The sequence below is a fragment of the Amblyomma maculatum genome, chromosome 8 (genome assembly GCF_055883805.1).
Source record: "Amblyomma maculatum isolate TAMU_Amacu chromosome 8, ASM5588380v1, whole genome shotgun sequence".
In the NCBI taxonomy this organism is placed as follows: domain Eukaryota; kingdom Metazoa; phylum Arthropoda; class Arachnida; order Ixodida; family Ixodidae; genus Amblyomma; species Amblyomma maculatum.
In genome coordinates, this window is record NC_139351.1 from 1,839,209 (window position 1) to 1,864,876 (window position 25,668).

The following is a 25,668-nucleotide window of genomic DNA, read 5'->3' on the forward strand; positions in this document are numbered from 1 at the left end:
CACTGCATACATTATGTCAAAAGATTTAGACAACCCTGCAGTGGTCACAGGATTGGAGGAGGTCAGTTTACATCCCCATTCCAAAGAAAGGCAGTGCCAAAGATTGTTCCAACTACCGCACGATCGCGCTTATTTCGCATGCTAGCAAGGTGATGTTAAAAATCCTGCAAGGTAGGCTGCAGCAGTATGTGGATCGGGAGCTTCCGGACGTGCAAGCTGGGTTTCGCAAGGGCAGAGGAACTAGAGACCAAATTGTCAACCTTCGCTGGATCATGGAAAAAGCAAGAGAGTTCCAGAAACCCATTTGCTTCTGCTTTATTGATTATGCGAAAGCGTTTGACTTCGTAGATCACAGCAGATTGTGGCAAGCTCTCCAAGAGATGGGAGTTCCAATTCACCTCATCTGTCTCCTCAGTAACCTTTATGAAGGGCAAGAGGCCACAGTCAGAACTGGGCATGGTCTTACAGATTGGTTTCCGATTGAGAAAGGGGTGAGGCAAGGCTGCATACTGTCGCCCTGCCTATTTAACCTATATGCAGAGGGCATCATGAGGAAGGCCGGTCTGGACGAGTCTTCAGCTGGAGTGAAGATCGCTGGAAAACGTATCAACAACCTTAGATATGCGGATGATACCACTTTAATGGCAGAAAGTGAAGTGGAACTCAAGAGACTTCTGATGCGCGTACAAGAAGAGAGTGAGAAGTTTGGTCTTAAACTGAACATTAAAAAGACGAAGATCATGGCGTCTTGCCCTATCAAGTCTTGGAGCATCAATGGACAAGAAGTGGAAGCTGTGACAGATTTTCTGTTCTTGGGCGCCAAGATTACCTCGGAAGGAGACTGCAGCCATGAAATTAGGAGACGCCTGCTTCTGGGAAAGAGAGCAATGGTTAGCCTTGACCGCCTAGTAAAGAGCAGAGACATTAGTCTGCCAACCAAGATCCGTATAACCCGTGCTATGGTATTTCCAGTTGTGATGTATGGATGCGAGAGTTGGACTGTGAAAAAGGCTGACCGCCGAAGAATTGACGCGTTTGAATTGTGGTGCTGGCGAAGACTCTTAAGAGTTCCTTGGACTGCCAGAAGATCAAATCAGTCGATATTGTCGACCATAAACCCTGACTGCTCATTGGAGGGTCAAATTCTAAAGTTAAAGCTCAGCTACTTTGGTCATCTGATGAGAACAGAGGAGTCGCTGGAGAAAGATTTGATGTTGGGAAAGGTTGAGGGTCGCCGGAGAAGGGGTAGGCAGCGAACGCGATGGTTAGATGGCATTCTCGAGGCATTGCAGATGAAGCTATGTGATGTTAAGAAGATAGTGAGAGACCGGAAAGCGTGGCGTGACATGGTCCATAGGGTCACGAAGAGTCGGACACGACTGAACGCCTGAACTGAACTGAAGGGGGTCACCAGCGGAAAAACTGCAGAATCGAGACAGTACTCAGACCATTTGCAGCAATGTTCACGGAGACTCCGGGGAAGGCGAATGTACTAACTCACAAATTTGACACGGGCAGTGCCCGGCCGATCCTCTTCAATCCAAGGCCCTTGAGTGTCCAAAAGTGAGCACTGCTGGATAGTGCCTTCGACGAAATGGTGGCTACCGATGCGGTGTGACCCACAAAAAGCCCCTGGGCGTTGCCTGTTGCTCTCGCGCCTAAGAAAGATGGCACAGCCCCGTTGTGTGTCGATTATCGACGTCTGAACGCTGTGACAGTACGAGACTCTTAGCTCTTCCTGTCAGTTGACTCTGTCATGTACTCACTTGGGTCAGATAATTTTGTTACAACTCTTGACTGTAGTAGGGGTTTTCTGCAAATCCCGATTGACCGCGGCAGCTTCCAGCAAAGGCAAGGTGAGATATTTTTTGTTTGCAAACTCTGCATTTCAAGCAGTTTTAGCTGAACACTCTGGCTGGCCCGGTTGTGAAGAGAAGGCCTATATGCGCTCGCTAATGGCGCAACAAGGGCTCGCCGGTTTCTGCGCAGTTAGATAAGAGCGGACCCACGTCTGACGTTCTTTGCTTGGTTGGCCTAGTGGTTACCTTTGCGTGGCTTCTCGTTGAGTTTTACGTATTGGGATGTTTTTTTATGGCCTTCACCAGTGCGCAATCTCGTTTAGGTGATGTGTTGGCTGGGTGAAATCAGAACAACGAGAATAGGCTAATGTGTTAAAAGACGAGCGTTTTCGCGTTGTATGTACTACATACGCGATCCGGTAAAAACGTCCCCGGAAAAAAATGTCCCCGGGAAAAATGTACCCGGAGAAAATGTCTCCGGGAAAAATGTCCCCGAAAAAAATGCCCCCGGAAAAAATGTCTCCGGAATAAACGTCCCCGGAAAAAATGTCCCTGTTTGCGAAGTAGGAAAAAAATGTCCCTCAGCGGGTGCAGTCGAAAGTAGCTTAACGTCAATTATTCGCCTCGTCTACTGCCCCGGCTTACCATGGGTTGAATTGCTTGACAAATAGATGAGTGGCCTAACACATTTTAAAAATAGCATAAAATTTAGAGGACACTACATGAATCATTGATAAAGTAACTAGATATACATACTGGTTTAAGATACAGAAGCACTAGATAGAGGCCCAAAATTGCAGAGTGCAGATATAAATGCAGTGATATATATATATATATATATATATATATATATATATATATATATATATATATATATATATAGTCGTAACTCTGGCACAAAGATGATAACGTGTAACAAGCAATGTACTTGTATAACACCGTGTCATCGCGATGTCACATGAACCCGACAATACATAAGGGCTGGAAATGGCGCGCATGTAACAAGCAATGCACTTGTATAACACCGTGTTATCGCGATGTGACATCAACCCGACAATATATAAGGGCGGGAAATTGCGCGCGTAGGCATTGCAGCAAGAGACAGCAACCAAGGTTCTTCGCAGCAGGCTTGTGGTCCCACTAGCCCTTGTGAGGTAAGTGCATAGGCTAGCGGACGGGCAATATTGGCCGGTGTCCACTGCGCTTAAAAACTAGGTTATTCAGGTGTAGATTTAAATGATGCGGTTTTTATTTTCATAATGGAGATCATCAAAACCAACAAAGGAAGCACAAAGCTTTGCCTTGGTGGTTACATATACACCAGGCAAAAAAATGTTGGCTCTGGCACTCGATGGTGCTGTTCTAAACGGAGGGCTTACAAAGGTGCTGTGATTATTGAGTAACGAAAGACGAGGTTATGAAAGCCTTAGAAGCTTTGAAAATAGGAAAACGAGCTGGGGAGGATAAGGTAACTACAGGTTTGTAAGAGGATGGAGGTAATGTGCCAGGAAAAATTGACACTCTGCATACGCAATGCTGATGACATCATAAGTACTGGAATCATGGTAGAAGGCTAACAGTATCCTAATTCATAAGAAAGGGGACACTTAGATCTTGACAAATTACACAACAATTAGCTTACAAACAATTACGTACAAGGAATCTATCTACAAAGGTAATCGCTAATAGGATCAGCACCACATTATATGTTTTGAAACAAAAGGATCAAGCAGGATTTTGGAAAGGGTACTCTACCATCGATCATATCCACACTATAAGTCAGGTGCTCGGAATATAATCAGCCGCAATCGATAGCATTCATTGGCTACGAGAAAGCGTTTGATTCTGTCGAAACCTCAGCGGTCATGCAGGCATTGCGAGATCAGGATTCAGGTGAGCCATATGGAAAGTGCAGGAAGATATCTATAATGCCTGCACAGCAGCCATACTTCTGAATAAATAAAGTGATAAAATTTCAATTAAGAAAGGTTTTAGGCAAGGAGACACGATCACCCCCGTGGTATTTATAGCTTGCTTAAAGAGTGTATTCAAAGGCATGGAATTTGAGCAGTTAGGAATCAGAGTCGATGGAGAATATCTCATTAATCTCTCATTCGCTGATGACATTGGCATGTTAACTTACTCAGGGGACCAACTGCTATTATTGATAAATGATCTAGACTGGAGAAGCAGAAAGTAGGCCTAAAGATGAATATACAGAATACTAAGGAAAGTTTGAACAGCCTGGAAACGGAAAAGCAGTTTAAAATAGGCAGCGAAGCGTTGAAAGTGATAGAAGAATATGCCTAACTAGGACAGGTAGTGACCGCATATCCGGACAACGATAGAGAAATAACTAGGAGAATAAGACTGGGATGGAGCATCTGGATTGTACTCAAACATTATGAGTAGCACCTTACCAGCATCCCAACAGTTGCATCCTACCGGTACTCACATATATGGGGCTGAAACATTGAGGTTAACGAAGAGGGTTCTGCTTACGTTAAGGACAACGCAGAGGGCCATGAACGGAAAATGGTAGGTGTAACGTTAAGAGATAGAAAGTGTGCAGAGATGGTCAGAAAAATAACTCAACTTACTGACATTCTGGTGGAAGTAAAGAAGAAGAAATGGGCATGCGCAGGACATTTAGTGCCAACAGAGGATAACCGATGGTCGCTGAGGGTAACAAACTGGTATCCAAGGAAGGAATGCGTAGCAGGGGGTGGCCGAAAGTTAAGAGGGCGGATGAGATTAAGAGATTCGCAGAGGTCTAGTGGATGCAGCTATTACAGAACCGGGTTAATTGGAACAAAAATGGGAGAAGCCTTCGCCCTGCAGTGGGTATAGTGCGGCTACTGCTGCTGATGATGATGTTGTTCTTACTCTTGATCACACATTGTGAGGCGAGACCAGAGGGTTTTCCCCTTGGAGCGGCAAAGCCCGCGGCTGGGAATCGGCGTTCTTTTTTTTTTTTTTCGCCACTTGTTTTCCATCCTCCAGGGTCCTGTGTAATCTGCGTATCGCCAAACTCTTCTCAACGTCGCTTTGCTGACGGCTCAGTTTCAACATCCGCTTTCTGCCCCTAGCTTCGACGTGGCGTTTCCCCTTGGTACTGCATCAGAGTTGCTGGCTGTGCCCATAAACAAAGCACTTACGCGGCGACCCGTCATGGCAGAAACTCACCAACGCACCGCACTGTTGTTGCAGGTGATGCCGATTTACTGCAGGGGATGACGATGACGAAGATGAACTATATGCTGCATGAATGGCCACTTCTTTTTTCGTCTCCTGCTCAATGGCTGCTGCTGCTGGCAGCCGCTAGGTAAGACTTCTCGTAGTCCATTCTCGACCCTCTGTGGACAGGCTCAATACCTCAGTTCGTAGCCATGGCGTACGAACACGTGAAATTAGCCCTCCCGTGGCCGAAACTGTAGGATTCTTACTCTAGGACCCTGCCGCCTTTAAGATTGTGCCCCATATATTTAAACCTAAGGCAAAGGGGAGCGGATTCCAAGGATCACATCAAGTGTCATGCCACTGACGATACGGAGCTCGTGAGGTATCCTCACGACGGACATCACCTCCCCTAGAACCAGGTGGACGATTCCGGATGTTGATTCGCCGTTCTCAAGATGTGCCGCCTGCCATCGGTCAACAGTAACTTCACGTCGCGATTATCTCTTTAGCAGAAGTCATCGATGCGGTAAGGCCTTCCTGTTACGGCACACTGAAGAGCAATTGCTTTTTTATCGCTTGTTCTGGAAGTACTTGCAGTAAACTAATCCGGTAACGCTTTGCCACTGCTACAACGGCCAGCGCCGGCCGCTATCAGAGCTCGCTCGAAGCCAACCATTCTGAGCAGTACGCCACACAAGGTAAGTAAAAAACATGTCTTAGTTCTCCTTGTAAATTATTCCTGCCGTCCCCATGACAACGTAGGGGCATGACGACGATGGCTTCACCCCAATCTCCAGGAGAGAACGTGACGCACGCCATCTGCCGTCACTTATAAAGAACAAGCGATGCAACTAGCTCCTGCCATCACCGCCGAATCGACCTACTCACCGCGACTGCGGCAAGGAAGTAGCCGCTGTCCCACAGTGTGTGATCGGCAGTGTTGTCAAATAATAAACACAAGAATACAGCAAGCCTCAAAGTTTTTCTTATTATCTCTCTTTTAAGGAGTCTTAAGTGCCTCAAAATTATTTATTTCCGTTTCAGATTTCTTATGTTGCGGTGGTCTCGTATAGGGTTGCTGCTGATTTTGTACATCACCACCATCAGCAGCAGCAGCAGCAGCAGCAGCAGCAGCAGCATGACTATAACCACTGCAGGGCGAAGGCCTCTCCCATATGTCTCCAATTAAACATGTTCTTTGCTATCTGCATCCCTTTGACCCCTGCGAACTTCTTAAACTCATCCGCCCACCTAACATTCAGCCGCTCCCTGCTACGCTTTCCTTCCTTTGGAATGCTGTTTGTTACCCTAAGCGACCATCCGTTATCCTCTCTCCGTACTACATGTCCTGCCCATGTCCATTTCTTCTTCCTAATCTCCGCTAAATTGTCGGTAACTTGAGTTATTTCTCTGACCCACTCTGCACGCTTCCTGTCTTTTAATGTTAGCCCTACCATTTTTCGTTTCATAGCCCTCTGGGTTGTCCTCGACTTAAGTAGAATCCTCTTGGTTAGCCTCCACGTTTCAGTCCCATAGGTAGTAGAGGCAAGATGCAACTATTGTATACTTCCCTCTTGAGCGATACGGGAAAGCTGCTAGTCATAATCTGCGAGTGCTTGTCAAATGCGCTTCAACCCAATCTACTTCTTTAATTTTCTTTTCATGGTCCGGATCAGCGGTTACTACCAGTCCTAAGTAGACCTATTCGTCTATTAATTCGAGTACTTCGCGACCTAATGTAAACTGCTGTTCCTTCCCGAGGTTGTTGAACATTAACTTCATCATCATCATCAGCCTGACTATACCCACTGCATGGCGAAGGCCTCTCCCATATTTCTACACTTAACCCGGTTCTGTGCTAGCTGCATCCACCTGACCCCTGCGAACTTCTTAACCTCATCCGCCCACCTAACTTTCTGCCGCCCCCTGCTACGCTTTCCTTCCCTTGGAATCCAGTTTGTTACCCTCAGCGACCATCGGTTATCCTCTCTTCGCACTACATGTCCTGCCCATGCCCATTTCTTCTTAAATTTCAATAGAATGTCAGTAACTTGAGTTATTTCTCTGACCCACTTTGCACGCTTCCTGTCTCTTAATGTTACCCCTACCATTTTTGTTCCATAGCCCTCTGGGTTGTCTTCCACTTACGTAGAACTCTCTTGGTTAGCCTCCACGTTTCAGCCGCATAGGTGAGTACAGGTAAGATGCAACTGTTGTATACTTTCCTCTTGAGCGATACCGGTAAGCTGCTAGTCATAATCTGCGAGTGCTTGCCAAATGCGCCACATCCTAATCTTTTCTTTTTGTTATTTCCTTGTCATGGTCCGGATTGGCGGTTACTACCTGTCCTAAGTACATATATTCGCCTACTACTTCCAGTGCTTCGCTACCTAATGTAAACTGCTGTTCCGAGGCTGTTCAGCATTACCTTAGTCTTCTGCATATTGATTTTCAAGCCTACCTTTCTACTTTTCCTGTCTAGGTCATCAATCATTATTTGCAGTTCATCCCCCAAAAATTCTTAGCAAGGCAATGTCATCAGCAAATCTCAGATTACTGAGGTATTCTCCATCTACCCTTATCACTAACTGCTCCCGTTCCAAGTCTCTGAATACTTCCTCTAAGCAAGCTGTGAATAGTACTGGGGAGATTGTGTCTCCTTGCCTAACACCTTTCTTTATGGGAATTTTGTTACTTTCTTTATGCAGAAATACCTTAGTCTTCTGCATATTGATTTTCAAGCCTACCTTTCTACTTTTCCTGTCTAGGTCATCAATCATTATTTGCAGTTCATCCCCCGAGTTGCTTAGCAAGGCAATGTCATCAGCAAATCGCAGATTAGAGAGGTATTCGCCATCTACCCTTATCCCTAACTGCTCCCCTTCGAAGTCTCTGAATACTCTCTCTAAGCAAGCTAAGGATAAGAGTTATCCTTATCCTTACCTTATTCTAAGCTTATCCATACCTGCCTGTCGGCTGAGCGAGGGATCGTCGATGGACCAAGAACAACGCAACAGCATTACAAGAACGAGGCGAAAGCGATAAAATCATTCCTGATACAAACTACGGCGGTGACGTCACGGACCAGGGCTACGAAAGGTCAACACTTGTGATCCCAGCTTGCAGTCTGGTGGAGCATCGGGACAGTGTAACAGCCTTTTCTGCTTTCAGGCCGTGTCCTACCGCCCGCTGTGTGCCTGCCTGCGTTCCGATCTCCTGCTGACCTGCCTGTCGGATGAGGGATGGATCGTCGATGGACCAAGAACAGCGCAGCACCACCACAAGAACAAGGCGAAAGCGATAAAATCGCTGCTGATACAAAGTACGGCGATGACATCACGGACCAGGGCTACAAAAGGACAACGCTTGTGATCCCAGCTTGCAGTGCGGTGGAGCATATGGACAGAGTAACAGTCTTCTCTGCTTTTAGGTAAGCAGCCCTTTGCTGGAAATCGTGCCCTGTTCTTTGCTCCACCGGACTGCAACATTTTATTTAGCACAATTATGCCGCAGAAGTGCCTGACATGTTCTGGTGGCATTGAAAAAGATGAGCAACATCTGTTTTGTGATCGGTTAACGAGGTGGTATCATACTGGACCCCTTCATGGATCACACTGCCTTGTCGTGGCGGAGGGGCTTGCGAAACTCGACGAAGTCGTGAGCTCTGCTGTGTAGGACCGCCCAAGATAGACAGGTCACGGCAGAGAGTTCTGACAAAATGTGATTCACTGGAGGAGGTAATGGCAACCCACTCCAGTATTTCCTGCCAAGAAAACCCTATGGCCAGTCACAATACCATTAAAGATATGGCGCCGGAAAATGAGCCTCCCAGGTTGGAAGGCGTCCCACATGTAACTGGGAATGAACAAAGGGCGATTCCTAGTAGCTCCAGGACGAATGAAGCGGCTGGGCTAAAGCCAAAAGGACGCTCAGTTGTGGATGTGTCCGAAAGCGACCGGAAAGTCCGATGTTGCAAGGAGCTATATCACATAGCAACATGGAATGTAAGATCTATGACGCAAGATAAACTGTATGTCGTCAAGCGAGAAACGGACAGATTGAACATTGATATCTTGGGTATCAGCGAGCTCAAGTGGACCGGAATGGGAGAATTTAACTCCGGCGACCATTATGTCTTTTATTGTGGGCACGAATCCAAGAGAAGGAATGGGGTGGCTCTCATAGTAAACAGAAGAATGGGCAAAGCAGTGCTAGGGAACAACCCCAAAAACGGCCGAATGATTTCACTTCGGATCCAAGGTCACGCTTTCAACATAACAGCTATCCAAGTCTATGCACCGACCACTACTGCTGAAGAAGCTGACGTTGAGAGATTTTATGCGGACCTGCAATGCCTTTTAGACCACACCCCATCATCAGACGTCGTTTTTCTCATAGGACACTGGAATGCTAAGGTCGGGAGTGAAGAAATATCCGGAATTATAGGCAAGTTCGGTCTTGGCGAGCCAAATGAAGCTGGGCAGAGGCTAGTAGAGTTTTATCAAGAAAACAACCTGACCATAGCGAATACTCATTTTCAACAGCACAAGAGGCGCCTGTACGCATGGACTTCACCGGACGGTCTGTACAGGAATCAGATCGATTATATTCTTTGCCGGCAGAGATGGAGAAGCGCTATACAAGCAGTAAAAACAAGGCCTGGGGCCGATTGTGGCACCGACCATCAGCTTCTTGTTGCCAAAATTAAGCTTCGATTGAGGAAAACGCAGAAAACTACAAGGCCTTTTAGGTATGATCTGGATCATATTCCATTAGAATATGCTGTGCAAGTGGGGAAGCGATTTCAAGAATTAAATCTCGAAGACAGATAACCCGAAGAGATGTGGACTGATATTCGTGATATAATACAAGAAGTTGCTACTAAGGTAGTTCCAAAGCAAAAGAAATGCAAGAAAGAAAGCTGGTTATCTGAAGAGGCTTTGCAAATAGCTGACGAAAGGAGGATGGCAATAGTTATGGGGGAAAGAGAAAGATACAAGGTTCTCAATGCGGATTTTCAGAAAATAGCAAGGAGAGATAAGAATGCCTTCCTGAACATACAGTGTCAAGCAGTTGAGGACAACAGCCAATTAAGGAACACAAGAGCTCTGTATAAGACAATCAAAGATATCAAAGGAAGCATCTGTGCTAAGCTGGGCGTGATAAAGGACAAACGAGGCAAGAACCGCACTGAAGCCTCAGAGTTAAAGAAGAGGTGGCAGGAATACACAGAAGAACTGTACAAGAAGGGCCCGATTGTGCAAACCCAACATAAGACGGTTGTGATTACTGATGTCGAGCCGGGCATCCTGAAGAGTGAAGTTGAATGGGCCTTAGCCAGCCTTGCTAAGCACAAAGCTAGCGGAATTGATGGCATTCCAGCTGAGTTGCTTCAAAACATCAACCATGACGCTGTTAATATTCTGCATACATTATGTCAGAAGATTTGGACAACCCTGTAGTGGCCACTGGATTGGAGGAGGTCAGTTTTCATCCCCATTCCAAAGAAAGGCAGTGCCAAAGATTGTTCCAACTACCACACGATCGCGCTTATTTCGCATGCTAGCAAGGTGATGTTGAAAATCCTCCAAGGAAGGCTGCAGCAGTATGTGGATCGGTAGCTTCCAGACGTGCAAGCTGGGTTTCGCAAGGGCAGAGGAACTAGAGACCAAATTGCCAACCTTCGCTGGATCATCGAAAAAGCAAGAGAGTTCCAGAAACAAATGTACTTCTGCTTTATTGATTATGCGAAAGCGTTTGACTTCGTAGATCACAGCAGATTGTGGCAAGCTCTCCAAGAGATGGGAGTTCCAATTCACCTCATCTGTCTCCTCAGGAACCTGTATGAAGGACAAGAGGCCACAGTCAGAACTGGGCATGGTCTTACTGATTGGTTTCCGATTGAGAAAGGAGTGAGGCAAGGCTGCATGCTGTCGCCCTGCCTATTTAACCTATATGCAGAGTGCATCATGAGGAAGGCCGGTCTGGACGAGTCTTCAGCTGGAGTGAAGATTGCTGGAAAACGTATCAACAACCTTAGATATGCGGATGATACCACTTTAATGGCAGAAAGTGAAGTGGAACTCAAGAGACTTCTGATGAGCGTACAAGAAGAGAGTGAGAAGTTTGGGCTTAAACTGAACATTAAAAAGACAAAGATCATTGCGTCTTGCCCTATCAAGTCCTGGAGCATCAATGGACATGTAGTGGAAGCTGTGACAGATTTTCTCTTCTTGGGCTCCAAGATTACCTCGGAAGGAGACTGCAGCCATGAAATTTGGAGACGCCTGCTTCTGGGAAAGAGAGCAATGGTTAGCCTTGACCGCCTAGTAAAGAGCAGAGACATTAGTCTGCCAACCAAGATCCGTATAACTCGTGCTATGGTCTTTCCAGTTGTGATGTATGGATGCGAGAGTTGGTCTGTGAAAAAGGCTGACCGCCGAAGAATTGACGCGTTTGAATTGTGGTGCTGGCGAAGACTCTTGAGAGTTTCTTGGACTGCCAGAAGATCAAATCAGTCGATATTGTCGACTATAAACCCTGATTGCTCATTGGAGGGTCAAATTCTAAAGTTAAAGCTCAGCTACTTTGGTCATCTGATGAGAAGAGACTACTCGTTGGAGAAAGATTTGATGTTGCGAAAGGTTGAGGGTCGCCGGAGAAGGGGTAGGCAGCGAACGCGATGGTTAGATGGCATCCTAGAGGCACTGCAGATGAAGTTATGTGATGTTAAGAAGATAGTGAGAGACCGGAAAGCTTGGCGTGACATGGTCCATATCGTCACGAAGAGTCGGACACGACTGAATGACTGAACTGAACCATACTGGTAAGTGTTCTGGCGTGTGGAAAAAGGATTTGAAGAAAATGAATCAGGGCGATATCAAGGCTTGGCAGTGTGATCCGTGTAAAAAAGAAGACAACGATAATGAAACTGATTCAGACAACAGCGATGCGTTAGAGGATACAATGAACGCCTTATCCGACTCCAGTGCTCAGAGCGCTTAGGCTGTGCGAATCGGTTACCTAAACCAGAATTTAGTAGAAGTCTTAGGTAGGCTTGAAAATCTCAAAAAAAAAGGTAGACAGGCAAAGTGACACTACAGACGGTATTGAAAGGTCGACCGATTTTCTGGCAGCTAAGTATGAAGAGCTTCCGGCAAGGGTGAACGATCAGCAGAGTGAAATTGCTGAACTCAAGAAAATCTCAGAAGAACTGGTACAAAACATGACAGAAAAAGGCAATAAAATTGCAAAACTCAGGAAACGTGTCGAAAGTGCTGAGCAGTACTCGACATGAAAAAATATTGAAATACACGGTGTACCAGAAGCAGAGGGTCAGGATCTGTAATTGCTTGGTGGACCTTAGCAGCAATCATGACCTTCCGGAGAAACACTCGGTGGAAGCTGTACACAGAATAAAGGCACAGAGGCACAGAAATACCGAATAGCACCTATAATGGTAAGGTTTACAGAGCAGAAAACAAGACTTGTGGCTTACAAAGATACACACCCTTCGAGATGAAAACATTTTTAAGAACGAAAATTTCACAAAAGCACAAAAAGAGCTATTTTGGAAGTGCAAAAAGCTCGGCAAAGAACTGTGGAATAAGTTTATCTGGACGCGAAACGGCAAGATCGTGGCTCGTAAAGTGGAAGGCGCGAATGTCATCAATATTTCCACTGAGAATGACCTAGCAAAAATGTCTTGGTTGGCTGTATTAGAATATTTTTGTGACTGGAACCTTCACGTTTCCAATACCACAGCTGAAGACAAGACAAAAACATACCTTGGTTGAATACATGTAAATGTGCGGAGCATAAAAAAGAACTGGGAGCAGTTGTGCGCGCACTTACACACGAGGCTCGTGAACATTGACGTAATAGTGATTACAGAGATCAAACTGGATGAAAGTAGACTGAGTAGGTATAAGCTGGGACAACTGGAAAAGGTGGACGAGTACTCATATTTGTAAAAGATAACTTGGTGGTTCATAAGATGGGGACAACATTCAACTATGCAGAAGTATGCTTGTCGCCATTAGTAAAATAAACTTTACGTACACCATATTTACGTACCAGCAGTCGCAGCCAAAGGACCAACCCCAAAGCCATTCTGCCGTTCTCGCAGATTTCGCCGCCGGATTTCTACCTGTGACCATCTACCTACACGTGCCTGAATACTCACCCTATCTTCACTCGAATTCGCCATCTGAGCCTCGCACCTGCGCACTCAACGCCTACGTGCGTGGATCTGCAGGCGCTGCAGGCGGACATGACTTAATAAGGTCGACGGCTACCGAAGAGCTTCAGTTGGCAGCAGCAGTCGCAGCCAAATGACCAACCCCGAAGGCATTCTGTCGTTCTCGCAGGTTGGTGTAGCCCTGATTGATTTCTTCAGAATTTGTGTTACTGCGGCTGCTGCGTCGATTTATTCTCAGAGTATTTTCTTGTGTCCTGTTACATTCACTCTGCAATCTAAGCTTCTGTCAAAATGCCTACAAATGCTGAGCTGCTAAGCGATTAGACGAGCTTGAGGCCGCTTCTGAAGGCAACCTGGACAGGCTAGCGGAGAAGCTTGCAGTGAAATTCCAAGCGAAAGTGCAAACATCCGAAGAGGATATTACGATACTGAAAACGGAAATTGCAAATTTGATTGAAAAAGTAAATAGCTCACCACTGTTGTTGATGAAGTCCGTACCGAAAATACCAACCTGGTCTCAGCTAACATGGTTTTGAAGACTCAGAACGATACCCTGTTAAGGAAAGTAGCTGACCTTAAGCAGTACTCACGCCAAAAAAACGTCGAGATTAAAGGTGTTCCCTGTACTCAGGGTGAAGACTGCGCCGCCATTATAAAGGCAATTGGAGAGAAAATCGAGGGCCCCGTGTCCGACATTGACGTCACACACCGAGTGTCAACATTAGCTGACAGTAACACCAAACACATAATAGCCCGTTTCTGCACAAAGACAAAGAAACAAGAATTTGTGAGCAAGGCACGGAAGGCGCCACTCAACACAGCTGGTCTTGGTTTTCCCGGAGATAGCCAGAACCTAGTGTTTGTCAACGACCAATTGACCCCAGAAAATAAAAGGCTGTTTAATAGGGCTTTCAAACGGAAGAAAGAAAAGGGCTGGAAGCTCTTGTGGGTGGATAACTGCCAAATTAAAGCTCGACAAACGCCTGAAGGAACCACTTTCCGTATCCGCTCCGAGGCCGATTTGGCTGTTTTTCGCTAGAGTAGTGTAATAGCACACTGCCAGCTTCCTTTTGTTTCCTACTAGCATGTTAAGTTACTTCTCGCCTGATCAGTTTACCCAGTTTCTTGATGGTTCTTACTTATCTAGTATACATTTCAATTCCAGAAGCCTAAGAAAGCATTGTCATGATATTTATGCGCTATTATCTTCTATTGAACATCACTTCTCGTTCATCTGCATGACGGAAACGTGGCCATCACCCGACGATAAAAACTTATATACCCCATATGGTTACTGTTCAGAATACTGTTATCGCTCATCGAAGCCGCACGGTGGTGCCGCTATTTTCATATCGCCAAGTATAAACTATTCAGGAAGGTCAGATCTTGATATTCGCATTGCCGACTGTGAATCTGTGTGGATAGAGGTAACCTAACTTTCCCTGCCCACAGGTGAGCATAGGTTTGTTCTTGGATGTTTATATCGTTCCCCATCGTCCTCAGTGAGCGACTTTTGCTCTTAACTTCTCGAGATTTTATTTACTTTATTATCAGAGGGAAAAAATGTGGTCATAATGGGTGACATCAACATTAACCTTTTTGCGGAAAACAATCCTGCCAGTGTCAACCACTCGAACTGCGTCCTCGGGTTCGGATACGAGCCTGTGATTACGCTGCCAGCTAGATGTGTCCCTGGAGGGCCGAGCCCGCTCATCGACCACTTTTTTTCTAACTTTATTTCTCCAAAAGACTGCGGGGTCCCCGTGGTTGATATAATGGACCACTACCCCATTTGTTTTCGTCTTCATTCCAGCTTATCCAGCAGCAAAAAAGTATTTTATAGGACTGTGGTTAATAAAGACCAATTTATTTATAAAGTTTCTAATCTCGACTGGACGAATTTAAAGTCGGCAACAGATGCAGCGATCGCTTTCGAAACATTTTCTACCGCCTTACAACACTGCCTGAACAGTTCTTCGGAGACCGTTAAATGTCGTAAAAAATATTCCGCCCCACATAACCCTTGGTTAACAACCGGCCTGCTTAACTCAATGCGTAAGAATGACAATCTTTACAAGAAAGTCAAAAAGAGACCTTTCAACCTCAAACTCAAGTCCCGCTACAGCACTTACAGTAACATGCTCAGCAGATTATTTAAAGAAGCCAAAAGGAAATGTTATGAATCAAAAATTCACCAGCTTGGAAATGACCACAGGGAAAAGTGGAAAGTGTTCAATACTTTTTTAAACAGAGAAACCCAAGATCTACAAATTGAAAAAATAATCATGCCGTCAGGCACCGTTTACGACCATCCATTTGATATTGCAAACTTTTTCAACGATTTCTACTGCAATCACACCTCGTTGCCAGTTGATGCTCGTCTTTCACCTTTCCCACGCTGCCCAGAATCATTTTTCGTATCTCCTTAAGACAACAAGTGCAGGGGTTGACCGCCTTCACGCCACTAACATTAAATGGATCGCTCATCTTATTGCCGATCCTCTCTCTTATATTATTAACCTCATCTTTGAAACGGGACTATTTTCTCCTCAGCTAAAGAAAGCTAAGATTACTCCAGTTTTTAAGAAGGGTGACCGTCATTGTATCTCGAATTACCGCCCCATTGCCATTTTACCATTTTTTAGCAAGGTAATAGAAAGGTGCATCGTACAGCGCCTCACTAGTTACTTCTCAAAGTTCAATATACTTTCACCTCATCAATTTGGGTTCCGTTCGCGATATTCAACTAACTTAGCATTGGTTGCCTTCACTGACAAAATTAAATTTGCCATTGATAAGGGATGCTTTGCCGGGGCAGTATTTATTGACTTAACCAAGGCTTTCGATTCTATCATCCACTCTATATTACTAAGTAAACTAGAAGCTGTAGGGGTAGTAGGGCCGCCTCTCAGTCTCATCAAAAGTTACTTATTAGATAGAAAACAAGCCGTGTCGATTTCTAATGTGCTCTCTAACTTAAATATAATTAATACAGGTGTGTCTCAAGGTTCTATTCTCGGCCCTCTGCTGTTTTTAATATATATTAATGATCTACCTAGTTGTCTTGCCAAATGAGAACTGTTTTTTTATGCCGATGACACTACTATATTAGCTACTGATAAATCAATCCACTCATTAACATCTATGCTGACTACTGATCTCAATAATATTTTAAACTGGTGTCATCGTAACTGCTTGCAGATCAACCCTTCTAAGACAACATTCATGGTATTCAGCTCCAATCGCAAGGCTCCCGTACACATCCCGCACTTATTTTTAATTCCCATGGCATTGAACTTTCAGAACATTGCACATTTCTTGGCGTTACTCTGGATGCTAACCTTAAATACAATAAGCAGAATTCTAATCTGAAACAAAAATGTGGTTTTGGCATCAGAGCACTACTAAAAGCGCGTTCCTTTTTCAATCGTGACACTTTAATAGCTCTTTACTACGCATTCATTCATAGTCATTTTAATCACTGCATCACTTCATGGGGAAACACTTACCCATCACATTTATATCAACTGCAACATCTTCAAAATCAGGCCATACGTATAATAACCAACAGTTCATACCGCAGCGAAGCGCTATCACTTCTTCACGACCACAGCATTTTACCGATCGCTTCACTGATTACCTCTAGTCTCGCAATACTACTTTATAAAGCTGTGCTCAACACCATACCCTCAACTGTAATCAACAGGGAGGCCCTCACCAATAATAATCAAACAAGATTTGCTAAGGAAAACAATTTTCTATTACCGACCGTTCGAACAAACTACGGCAAGCACACGGCTCTTTTTGCTTCTTTACAAATTTGGAATAACCGCCCTTCTCATGTCAAGCAACCCCATCTTTATCCGGTTTTAAACAACAACTGTTATCCGTATTATCACAATAGTGTCACATAACTTTCAAACAAGTTTTTTTTTATATACATACCGCTTTGTTCACATTCAATTCATGAGTGTTTTCATATGCCCGTTGGGAAGATGTATCACTTTGTATATAATTTTCAAATACTTTATTCTAACAATACCGGCCGAGCATGAAATTTTCGAGCTTGTATTGAATTCCTACTTTTTTTGTTTTTACCATATTGCGTTCGCCGGTTTTGTCTCTTTTGACTGCTTTTGCTGTACCAATAATATTTTTCATAAGTTCATACATCCATCCATAGGAGGTCCCGATACAGGCTTGAGCTCTGGGACCTCCTTCTGTATTATTTATGTAATACCTGTTTTCATGAATAAACAAACAAACAAACCAAGCATGAACACAGATCTGTTTTTAGAGGAGCTAAATTCTCCGTTAAAGAAGTAGATGAATGAGTAGCAGCTTATATTGGTTGGAGAGTTAATTATCGACATAATGAACGTATCAAATAAAGCTGTGACAGACTACCTTAAATTACTAGCAGCATATGGACACTTAAATGTAATTACCGAGTGCACAAGAGAGGAATACTTGGGTTCGAAGATAACTAAATCATGCATTTATTTATTTATTTATTTATTTATTTATTTATTTATTTATTTATTTATTTATTTATTTATTTATTTATTTATTTATTTATTTATTTATTTATTTATTTATTTATTTATTTATTTATTTATTTATTTATTTATTTATTTAAAATACCCTCAGGGTACAAATGTACGTTACACAGGGCAAGGGCGCATACAGGACATATATATAAAGCAGAAGGTTAATACAATAAGCGTAAAATATTTCTGAAAAACAAAGCACATAAAAAAGAACAACGAGGTACATGGGTAATTTAGGATGATGGCATACGTGTAAAAAAAATAAAAATATAAGAATACAATAAGCAATACAGGTTTGCTGATGCATGACAGTTAAAATGCCCGAAAACATTCATGCGATGTATTTTTCTTAAAAAAAGAACGTTTGGAAGGAACTGTGCTTAATACGGCTTTAAGATCTCATATTATAATGATTCACAAACTAGATCACATTTGTGGAAGGCATGACATCCCCCGTTCTCGTTCATCTTGGAGCGGATAGTCTTGCACGTTTCTCGAAAAAGTAAATGTTACGAAATTGCTAGAAGCGGCGAAGTATATATGAAACAAAAATATTTTTTGGCACACACTACAATGTTAGAAATGACTGTGGAAATTATTTTTAGCGTCGTTAGTAGACAAGTGGACAAACGAAATTATAATTTTTCTCGCAAAATCCTGGCTTTTTTTATCCTGAACCAAGATACAATTCACACTAAGGTAGAGTGTCTTGATTGAATATATAGAACATAGATGTTTTTACGAACATTCTTTTTTTCTGGCAACACTGCCAGTGAGCCTTTAGTCCTTGGGCATAACACAATAGTAAGGGCTGTTTATGAGCTGAAAATTACAGAACTCGAAACCAAATTTTTATGTTGCCATAAGGCCTTCGTGAAAACTGCCTGAAATGCGTTGTCAAATACGCCAGTCTGCAGCAGCGCTTTAAGAATCGCTGGGCGACACGTGTCTGTCCGCAACTTGTTGCCTTTCTAAAAAAACTATTGTTGCGAAAGCACTGATCCGCTCACCACCAAGAATGTCATCCTAGACCTGCTTTTGCAGTCACTCGGATTTGATAACCTGTAAATCACACTTACGTGGCCTGAAGCGGGTAGTTGAAACTAAAGTCGACATAGTGGTCAACGAGTGAGTCTCCCAGGCGGGTCTTTTACGTTTGCCAGACTAAAGAGTGAGTGATGGAGCTTACGACTGTCCGATGAGAGACCGTTAACTCATGCAGTGCAAAAAAACAAGCATCGCACCGCATTTAATGCAGCCGTATTTTAAACAAAGGTACTCCGAAGCAGCAGCCATGTCTTAATCACTGAGCCACCGAGTTTTTTGCTATTTATTGCCAGGATTTGGCGCTAACTGCACCAACATCGTATTGTTCCCGGCACACATGGACAGCTTAGGGGGCGGCCTGCGGAATCTCAATGAGATCGCATACGAGGCGGCGCGTGGACTCATCGACCGTGTCCCTCGATCCGGTTTCCCCTGCTACTCCACATATCTAGTACAGAGATCAATTATTCACGTACAACGAGCTCACTAAGCACTTTTATCTAGGCAGACGAGCATTTCCCCTCCCGGATAAGAAATTAACCGGCAGCCAATCAATCACGTTCCGCTTGCTCCAAACGAACTCATACCCCAGCCCCTGGCGCATGAAGCACATCGACCCAGACTATGACGGACAACATGTGTGTGAACGGTGCAGTGACCGAGTAGACTTAAACCATATGCTGTGTGGCTGTGCATCGAGCGAGGCCTAAGCCAAGAACAAGGAACATTGGGACAAAGTGTTAAAAAGTGCTTCACTACATGATCAGCTTCGGGCTGTCCAGGAGGCCCGCGCGGCGGCGGAGAGCTTCGGGCTCTCTGTGCCGACATGGGAGCTGCCCTCTACACCTGGCGCCTAGCCAAGTGTCCTTCAGGACCCCTACTGTCGGAAATAAAGTTTTACCAAACCAAAAACCAACATCTCAATCAGCAGAAAACAGAGTACACGAAATGTAGAAATTGCGGAGTGCACTATGAATTGGGGCGTCGGGATCAGCCTGAACACCCTAAGTTGTTCAACTACAGCTCGCAGGCTCTTTCGCTCATTACTACCACGTTTATTTTGAGTTAAATTTCCACCATTCAACCTAGTAGCTCGCAGATGGCGCCACAAGACCATGGCCTTCGTAATCGAGCATCCTGTCGCACATTTCATCGCGAAGTCCACAAATAAATGCCCGCTATTTGACGTGACGGCTCCCTTATGACGCGACATGTCTGTAGCTACCCCCGCTTTCGAACTACAATCGAATGAAAAGAGATAACGTCTTCCAATTTGTGATCGTGGAAGTACCTTTGAGCTTATTATCATCGGCACTCAAGTTTATTTGATTAGTACCCAGAAATGCGGCGCAACGAACACACACACATGAATAGAAAACGCAACCAAGCGCACACAACAAATTGTAATAAGAAGCTGAACACGCACTTCAACGCTCGGCCATAACTTCCTCTTCTACAGCCAAATACACCTTCTCGCACACCTCTTCGTTGCAGAGCAGATATCTAGCCGAGCTCCCAATCCCTCACATCGTCCAAGCATGAGAGTCACAAATTCCGCCACTAGACACACAATAGAAAAAAACGCTACACATCTGTGGCTGCCACATAACGTTCACGTTCACTCCTCTTCATGTAGGCCAACCTTCAGAAACGTACTCAGTAAGACAAGTCCATCCAAAAGCACCTCTAAAAAACAAATCCTTCCATGAACTCAGGAGGATTCCTCAAGAAAGGAAATATCTTTTCTGCGTAATGATAATAAGGCTTCACTAACAGATGTGCCATCTTTCTTCTGAATCCAAAACACCTCTAAAATTTCCCGGAAAATCTTAAAATCTTGTCCCGACTCTTCCCTAAAATCTTAAGCCTACTAAACAACGGCTCACAGTTGCACTTTTGGCAATGAAGGTGTAAATTTGACCCCTTCCCATTCTCTATGAACATCTCATGCTCCCTTGTTATGTCATTACGACCCCTTCCAGTCTGGTCTATATATACTTTTCCATAGGTAAGTAGAATATCATATACCACGCCTACCACACAACCTATGCTTGGACGATATGAGTGTTGTACTGGAATGAATGTGCTGCTAACGTTTATTATTCGCTAGACATCTGCTTGGCAAAGAAGAGCTGTGTGAGAAGATGTGATTGAGTGTAAAAGAGCAAGCTTTGACTGAGTGATGAAGAGGAAGTGCGTGTTCAGTTTCATATTACACTTAGCTGTGTGCGCCTGCGTTGTGTTTTCTATTCCCGTGCCGCATTTCTGGGTACTATGCAGCACCAACTCGCCCCTCAAGCTATTGGATTGAAACAATCCGCATCAAGTGGTTCCCGGCGCACGCGGGAGATTGTGCATCCTCACCGAATCACAACGAGACGGTCCATTCGGCGGCGCAAGCACTTACCTTCCGCGCCTCCGAGATTTACCGTTCCGAGTGGTGGTTGCAAACAAAGGACCGAATGACCAGTTACGAAGAAGTGATTAAGTGTTACCGCCTAGCCCGACGGACAATGCCGGCGCTTCACCCGGCACTTAGTCAGGAGGAGGCGGTAATCCTAAGGCAAATACAAACCGGGTCACTCCTCGCCGCGGCAGTGCTACACGTCGTGAATCCAGACTTCTACACGAGTGATATGTGCAGTGTGTGTCAAGTGGGTTCGGCGGACCGATGGCACATCATGTGGGACTGTTCAAGGTTCCCGACTGAATCTACATCCAAGACATACCCGCCGGAACTTCGAACTGCCGTGCAAAGTACAGACAAGAATATTCAACTATGGGCCGTCCAGCAGGCCCGGGGTGCGCTCGAAAAGCACAAGCCTGACAACCCACCACAAACGGGCCAAAATGGGGTAATGCAGAGTAGGGCATAACTCCTGGTCGACGCTGGCGTCACGACGCTCTAAACCGTCGTTTGCCGACATCTTAAAACGTTATACATACATACATACATACATACATAAATACATACATACATACATACATACATACATACATACATACATACATACATACATACATACATACATACATACATACATACATACATACATACATACATACATACATACATACATACATACATACATACATACATACATACATACATACATACATACATACATACATACATACATACATACATACATACATACATACATACATACATACATACATACATACATACATACATACATACATACATACATACATACATACATACATACATACATACATACATACATACATGAAATTTCCTTTCATAGATAACCTGTCTACGAGTTCAGAGATATTATAAATATAAGCCTCTCTCGGACAAATGTATTTTCCTGATGTCTATGTGAACGTGGTACCGCAGAGAGATAAAACTTTCAGAAAAAAATAGAGTAACAGAGGGACGTTAGCTGCTACAGAAGAAAGACTGTGACGTTTCCACAAGTCTTCTTCACTTGCATGCCGTCATATTCGCCTGCACTTTTCATTTATTTATTTACATATGGGATTCTGCCTTTCATGAGATACATTGCACGAGCGGTTACAAAACAAAAACAACAGGGTATTAGGTCGTTATATGCAAAGGCGTCGTCATCATCCCCTCTGCAGGTCTAAGGTCTTTCCCATCATCAGCCGGACTATACCCCATGCAGGGCGAAGGCCTATCCCATATTTCTAAAATTTACCAGGTCCTGTGCTAGCGGCATCCACTTAACCCCTGCGAACTTGTTAACCACATCCGCCCACCTAACTTACTGCCACCCCTTCTACGATTAGTCGCCGTGGAAAAAAACTTGAAACAATCTAAATTATGATAAGGCACGATATTCAGGCCGTCAGTTCCTCGTGTTTGTGCGACGGATGGGATATGATTGGGGCTGCGATGAGTGGCAGCTGATGGGCGATCCTGCCCAGCATGTTGTCCCATAAACGCCTGTATTTTACTCAAGTACGGTCATGATATTTTTGAAATTATTGACAATTATTCTTCATACTTCAACTACGCGCTTTGAAACGTTAGTGAGCTCACACGTAAGCAGAACGGGACCGGTGGCAAGAAAGTTTGGAATCTATTAAGCTAGCTTACAGCTGTTGCCAATGGATGTCCGCTATTTTACAGCTCCGGCTGCAAAATTGACTTAAAATGGCGAAGTGCATAAGCTAAATGCTACCTCTCTTCTGTTGAGCTCCGCGTTTCATCATGCATAATGATGAGATTCCGAGTGCTCTTTATCGGTGTGGCAGAATCTGCAATGCAAAAGTTAAGAAAAACCCAGATGCGAAACGCGAAGGCGCATCAAAGATCAAATGTCGCGGATTTGTGCACTCGAATCGGCTAGTTCTTTCCTACGTGGCAGACTACCGTCAATACATTAGCTGCCACATTTCTGTTCCGTCTTGATTTCCATTGCCGGCATCAGAAGCAACGTCATCGGACAATGTTCATAGTTCATTTCTTGATGTTATGTCCATCATGACGGCAGAAAAAAACCGCTTTGAGTAAAGTGGAGTTCTGGGCCAATCGGTACGTCATGATTTACAGGGAGGCTGAGAACGAAACAGAATAAGAAAAGAAAGGCACGCAGGACGAGCGTTAACTTAGCGCTAGTAGTCCTCTTGTGTCTCGCGCTAAGCCTCATGATGAATAAGTGGGCGCAAACGGAATAAGTGCGCCCACTTATTCAGCATGAACAGCCTTCAACTAGCCCAACTTTTCATTCTGCTGCGCTAAGCCTCCCTGCAAAACCGCTTTCCTCTAGCGGAGGAATACAACTGCAAGCAAACGAACCGGGCGCATTACGCATCCATTGAAGATGAGCACAATTTGACCCTTGAACCAAACGTCTGGGGGTGTGAAAGTCACGTCGCAGAGCAGATGCGCCCTTTGATCTCACTGGTCAGGTGGAGCGCTCGCCTCTGTTGAGAACACAAGCAAGCACGCGATCTCTACATAGCTTTCTTTCAACCTTCACATATTCAAAAAACACCAACAGCGCTACTTCATTTTTCTTCTCTCTATGCATGCGCTCTGTCAAGACTACAACAAAAAACTACCACACAAAGCTATCGACATTATGATAGAAATATTTGAAGCTCCCACCGAAACCTCATTTCTAGCGATGTTTTTATTTTGTCCACAATAGAGCTGAAGAAAGCAAACAGGGCTCGAGCTTTCTGGCGAATGAAAGTTATGAATAACTTTAAGTTCGTGTCCGGTTTTCCAGTAAATATCAATCGTCATCGTGCATCGACATCCAAACGAGCATCGTAATCGACTGCTCACTGTCGCCATATAGCATGTATACTCACGCGTAAAGGAGGATAGCTCGCACCAGAATCAACAGAAACGTAGGAGCTCTCATGTCATCCCCACGCGTGTGCGTCAAATGTTAAAGAGTGTTGACGGCCATCTGGAACGCCTCTTGCGAGGATCCTCGTTATGCAGGCTGTCTGCAAAGTGGCATATGAGTCAGGTTGTAAATTATAAACGCCATTGGAGCGCAGGAAGTGCGTAGGATTTCAGTAGGCGCACGAATAAGCTTATATGTCCTAACCTGTAACTTCACACGCTTGTTCATATTTTTGGTTTAAGCAATATTTTACATGGAGTGCTTACGTTCCCCAGCGGCTAATTCGGTCTCCGAAACATATTCTTGTTTTTATGCCGCCAGAGCAATGAGCTCAAATTGCTCGCACCCTTATAAGGGCAGCAATTATTACTGAGCTGGAAATATATTATAAAAATTATATTTCTTTTCAAATTCATCAGACTAAAATAGCCGAAAAGAAAAGTTCATTCATTTAAAGCGTAGCTTTTTGGCCTTGTTGGTGCGTGAACATAGCGAAATTGTAGCGCAAAACAGAAAAGACACGCGCGTTCGATGTCATTTTGCAGTCGCAACAAGCTGCTACCAGAGGATGTGAGGCGGTTGTTTGGAGGATTTGTTCCTTCAGCTGGACATGGCACTACAGCGTGCAAGCTCGCAGTCTGAGTGGTACAGGCAAACTCGGATCTACCGGCAATAAATACCTCGAGGCTCAGATTCTCTCCATGGCGTTTGTGCTGTTCGGTCTTCTCGTGTGCCTTCTCTGCTTTGCGCTACAAGTTCGCTGTGTTCATTCAATAATATAACTAAACAGAACTGCATTCCAAATGTTTACAAGAGCGACCTTGCATGCAAAATCTCTGAGTAGACACCTTTATATCCTTGATACCGTTAGTTGAGTCTTTACAGCATGCTCAATTTTCTCCATGTTGTACTTCCTTGTATCGGCAACCTTGCGCTTATTAATTAGCTTTGATATCTCCGCCAATTCTATCTTGTATGTTGGATTGGAAGCTTTCATACTCTGGCATTTCTTAATCAAATCTTTTGTTTCTCTAAACAGCTTACCGGTATCCTCTCTAACTATCCTACCACCCACTTCTACAGCCCACTCAGTAATGATATCTCTGAAATTATTGTTCAATGCTTCTAGGGTAATGTCGCCGTCCTCGGTTAGAGCTGAATATCTATTCTGTAGCGAAATCCGGAACTCTTCTGCCCTCTCCCTCACCGCTAATTCATTGATGGGTTTCTTTCTTACTAATCTGTTGCGTTCCTTCTTCAGATTTAGGCTAATTCGGGACCTCACCATCCTGTAGTCAGTGCATAGCACTTTCCCGGTTATATCTACATCTTGCATAATGGCGGGGGTTGAACACAGTATGAAGTCAATTTCATTGTTAGTCTCCCCGTTAGGACTTTTCCATGCCATTTCTGGTTCTTCCGTTTGCTGAAGAAGATATTCATGATTCTGAAGTGATTGCGCTCTGCAAACTCAACTAGTAACTCCCCCCTGCTAATCCTAGAACCAATGCCAAAGTCACCTACTGCCTGGTCTCCTGCCTGCT

The 25,668-nt window shown here is 44.3% G+C and overlaps 1 long non-coding RNA gene across 1 annotated transcript in view; it reads right to left on the reverse strand.

The window, feature by feature from the left end:
- The window catches only part of LOC146180435 (uncharacterized), a 60,833-nt gene extending 36,591 nt beyond the window's left edge, over positions 1-24,242 (reverse strand). The window contains exon 1 of the long non-coding RNA XR_014700082.1: positions 24,084-24,242. This is a non-coding gene — a long non-coding RNA (uncharacterized LOC146180435). The remainder of the gene's footprint in view (positions 1-24,083) is intronic.
- Between the last annotated feature and the right edge of the window lie 1,426 nt (positions 24,243-25,668).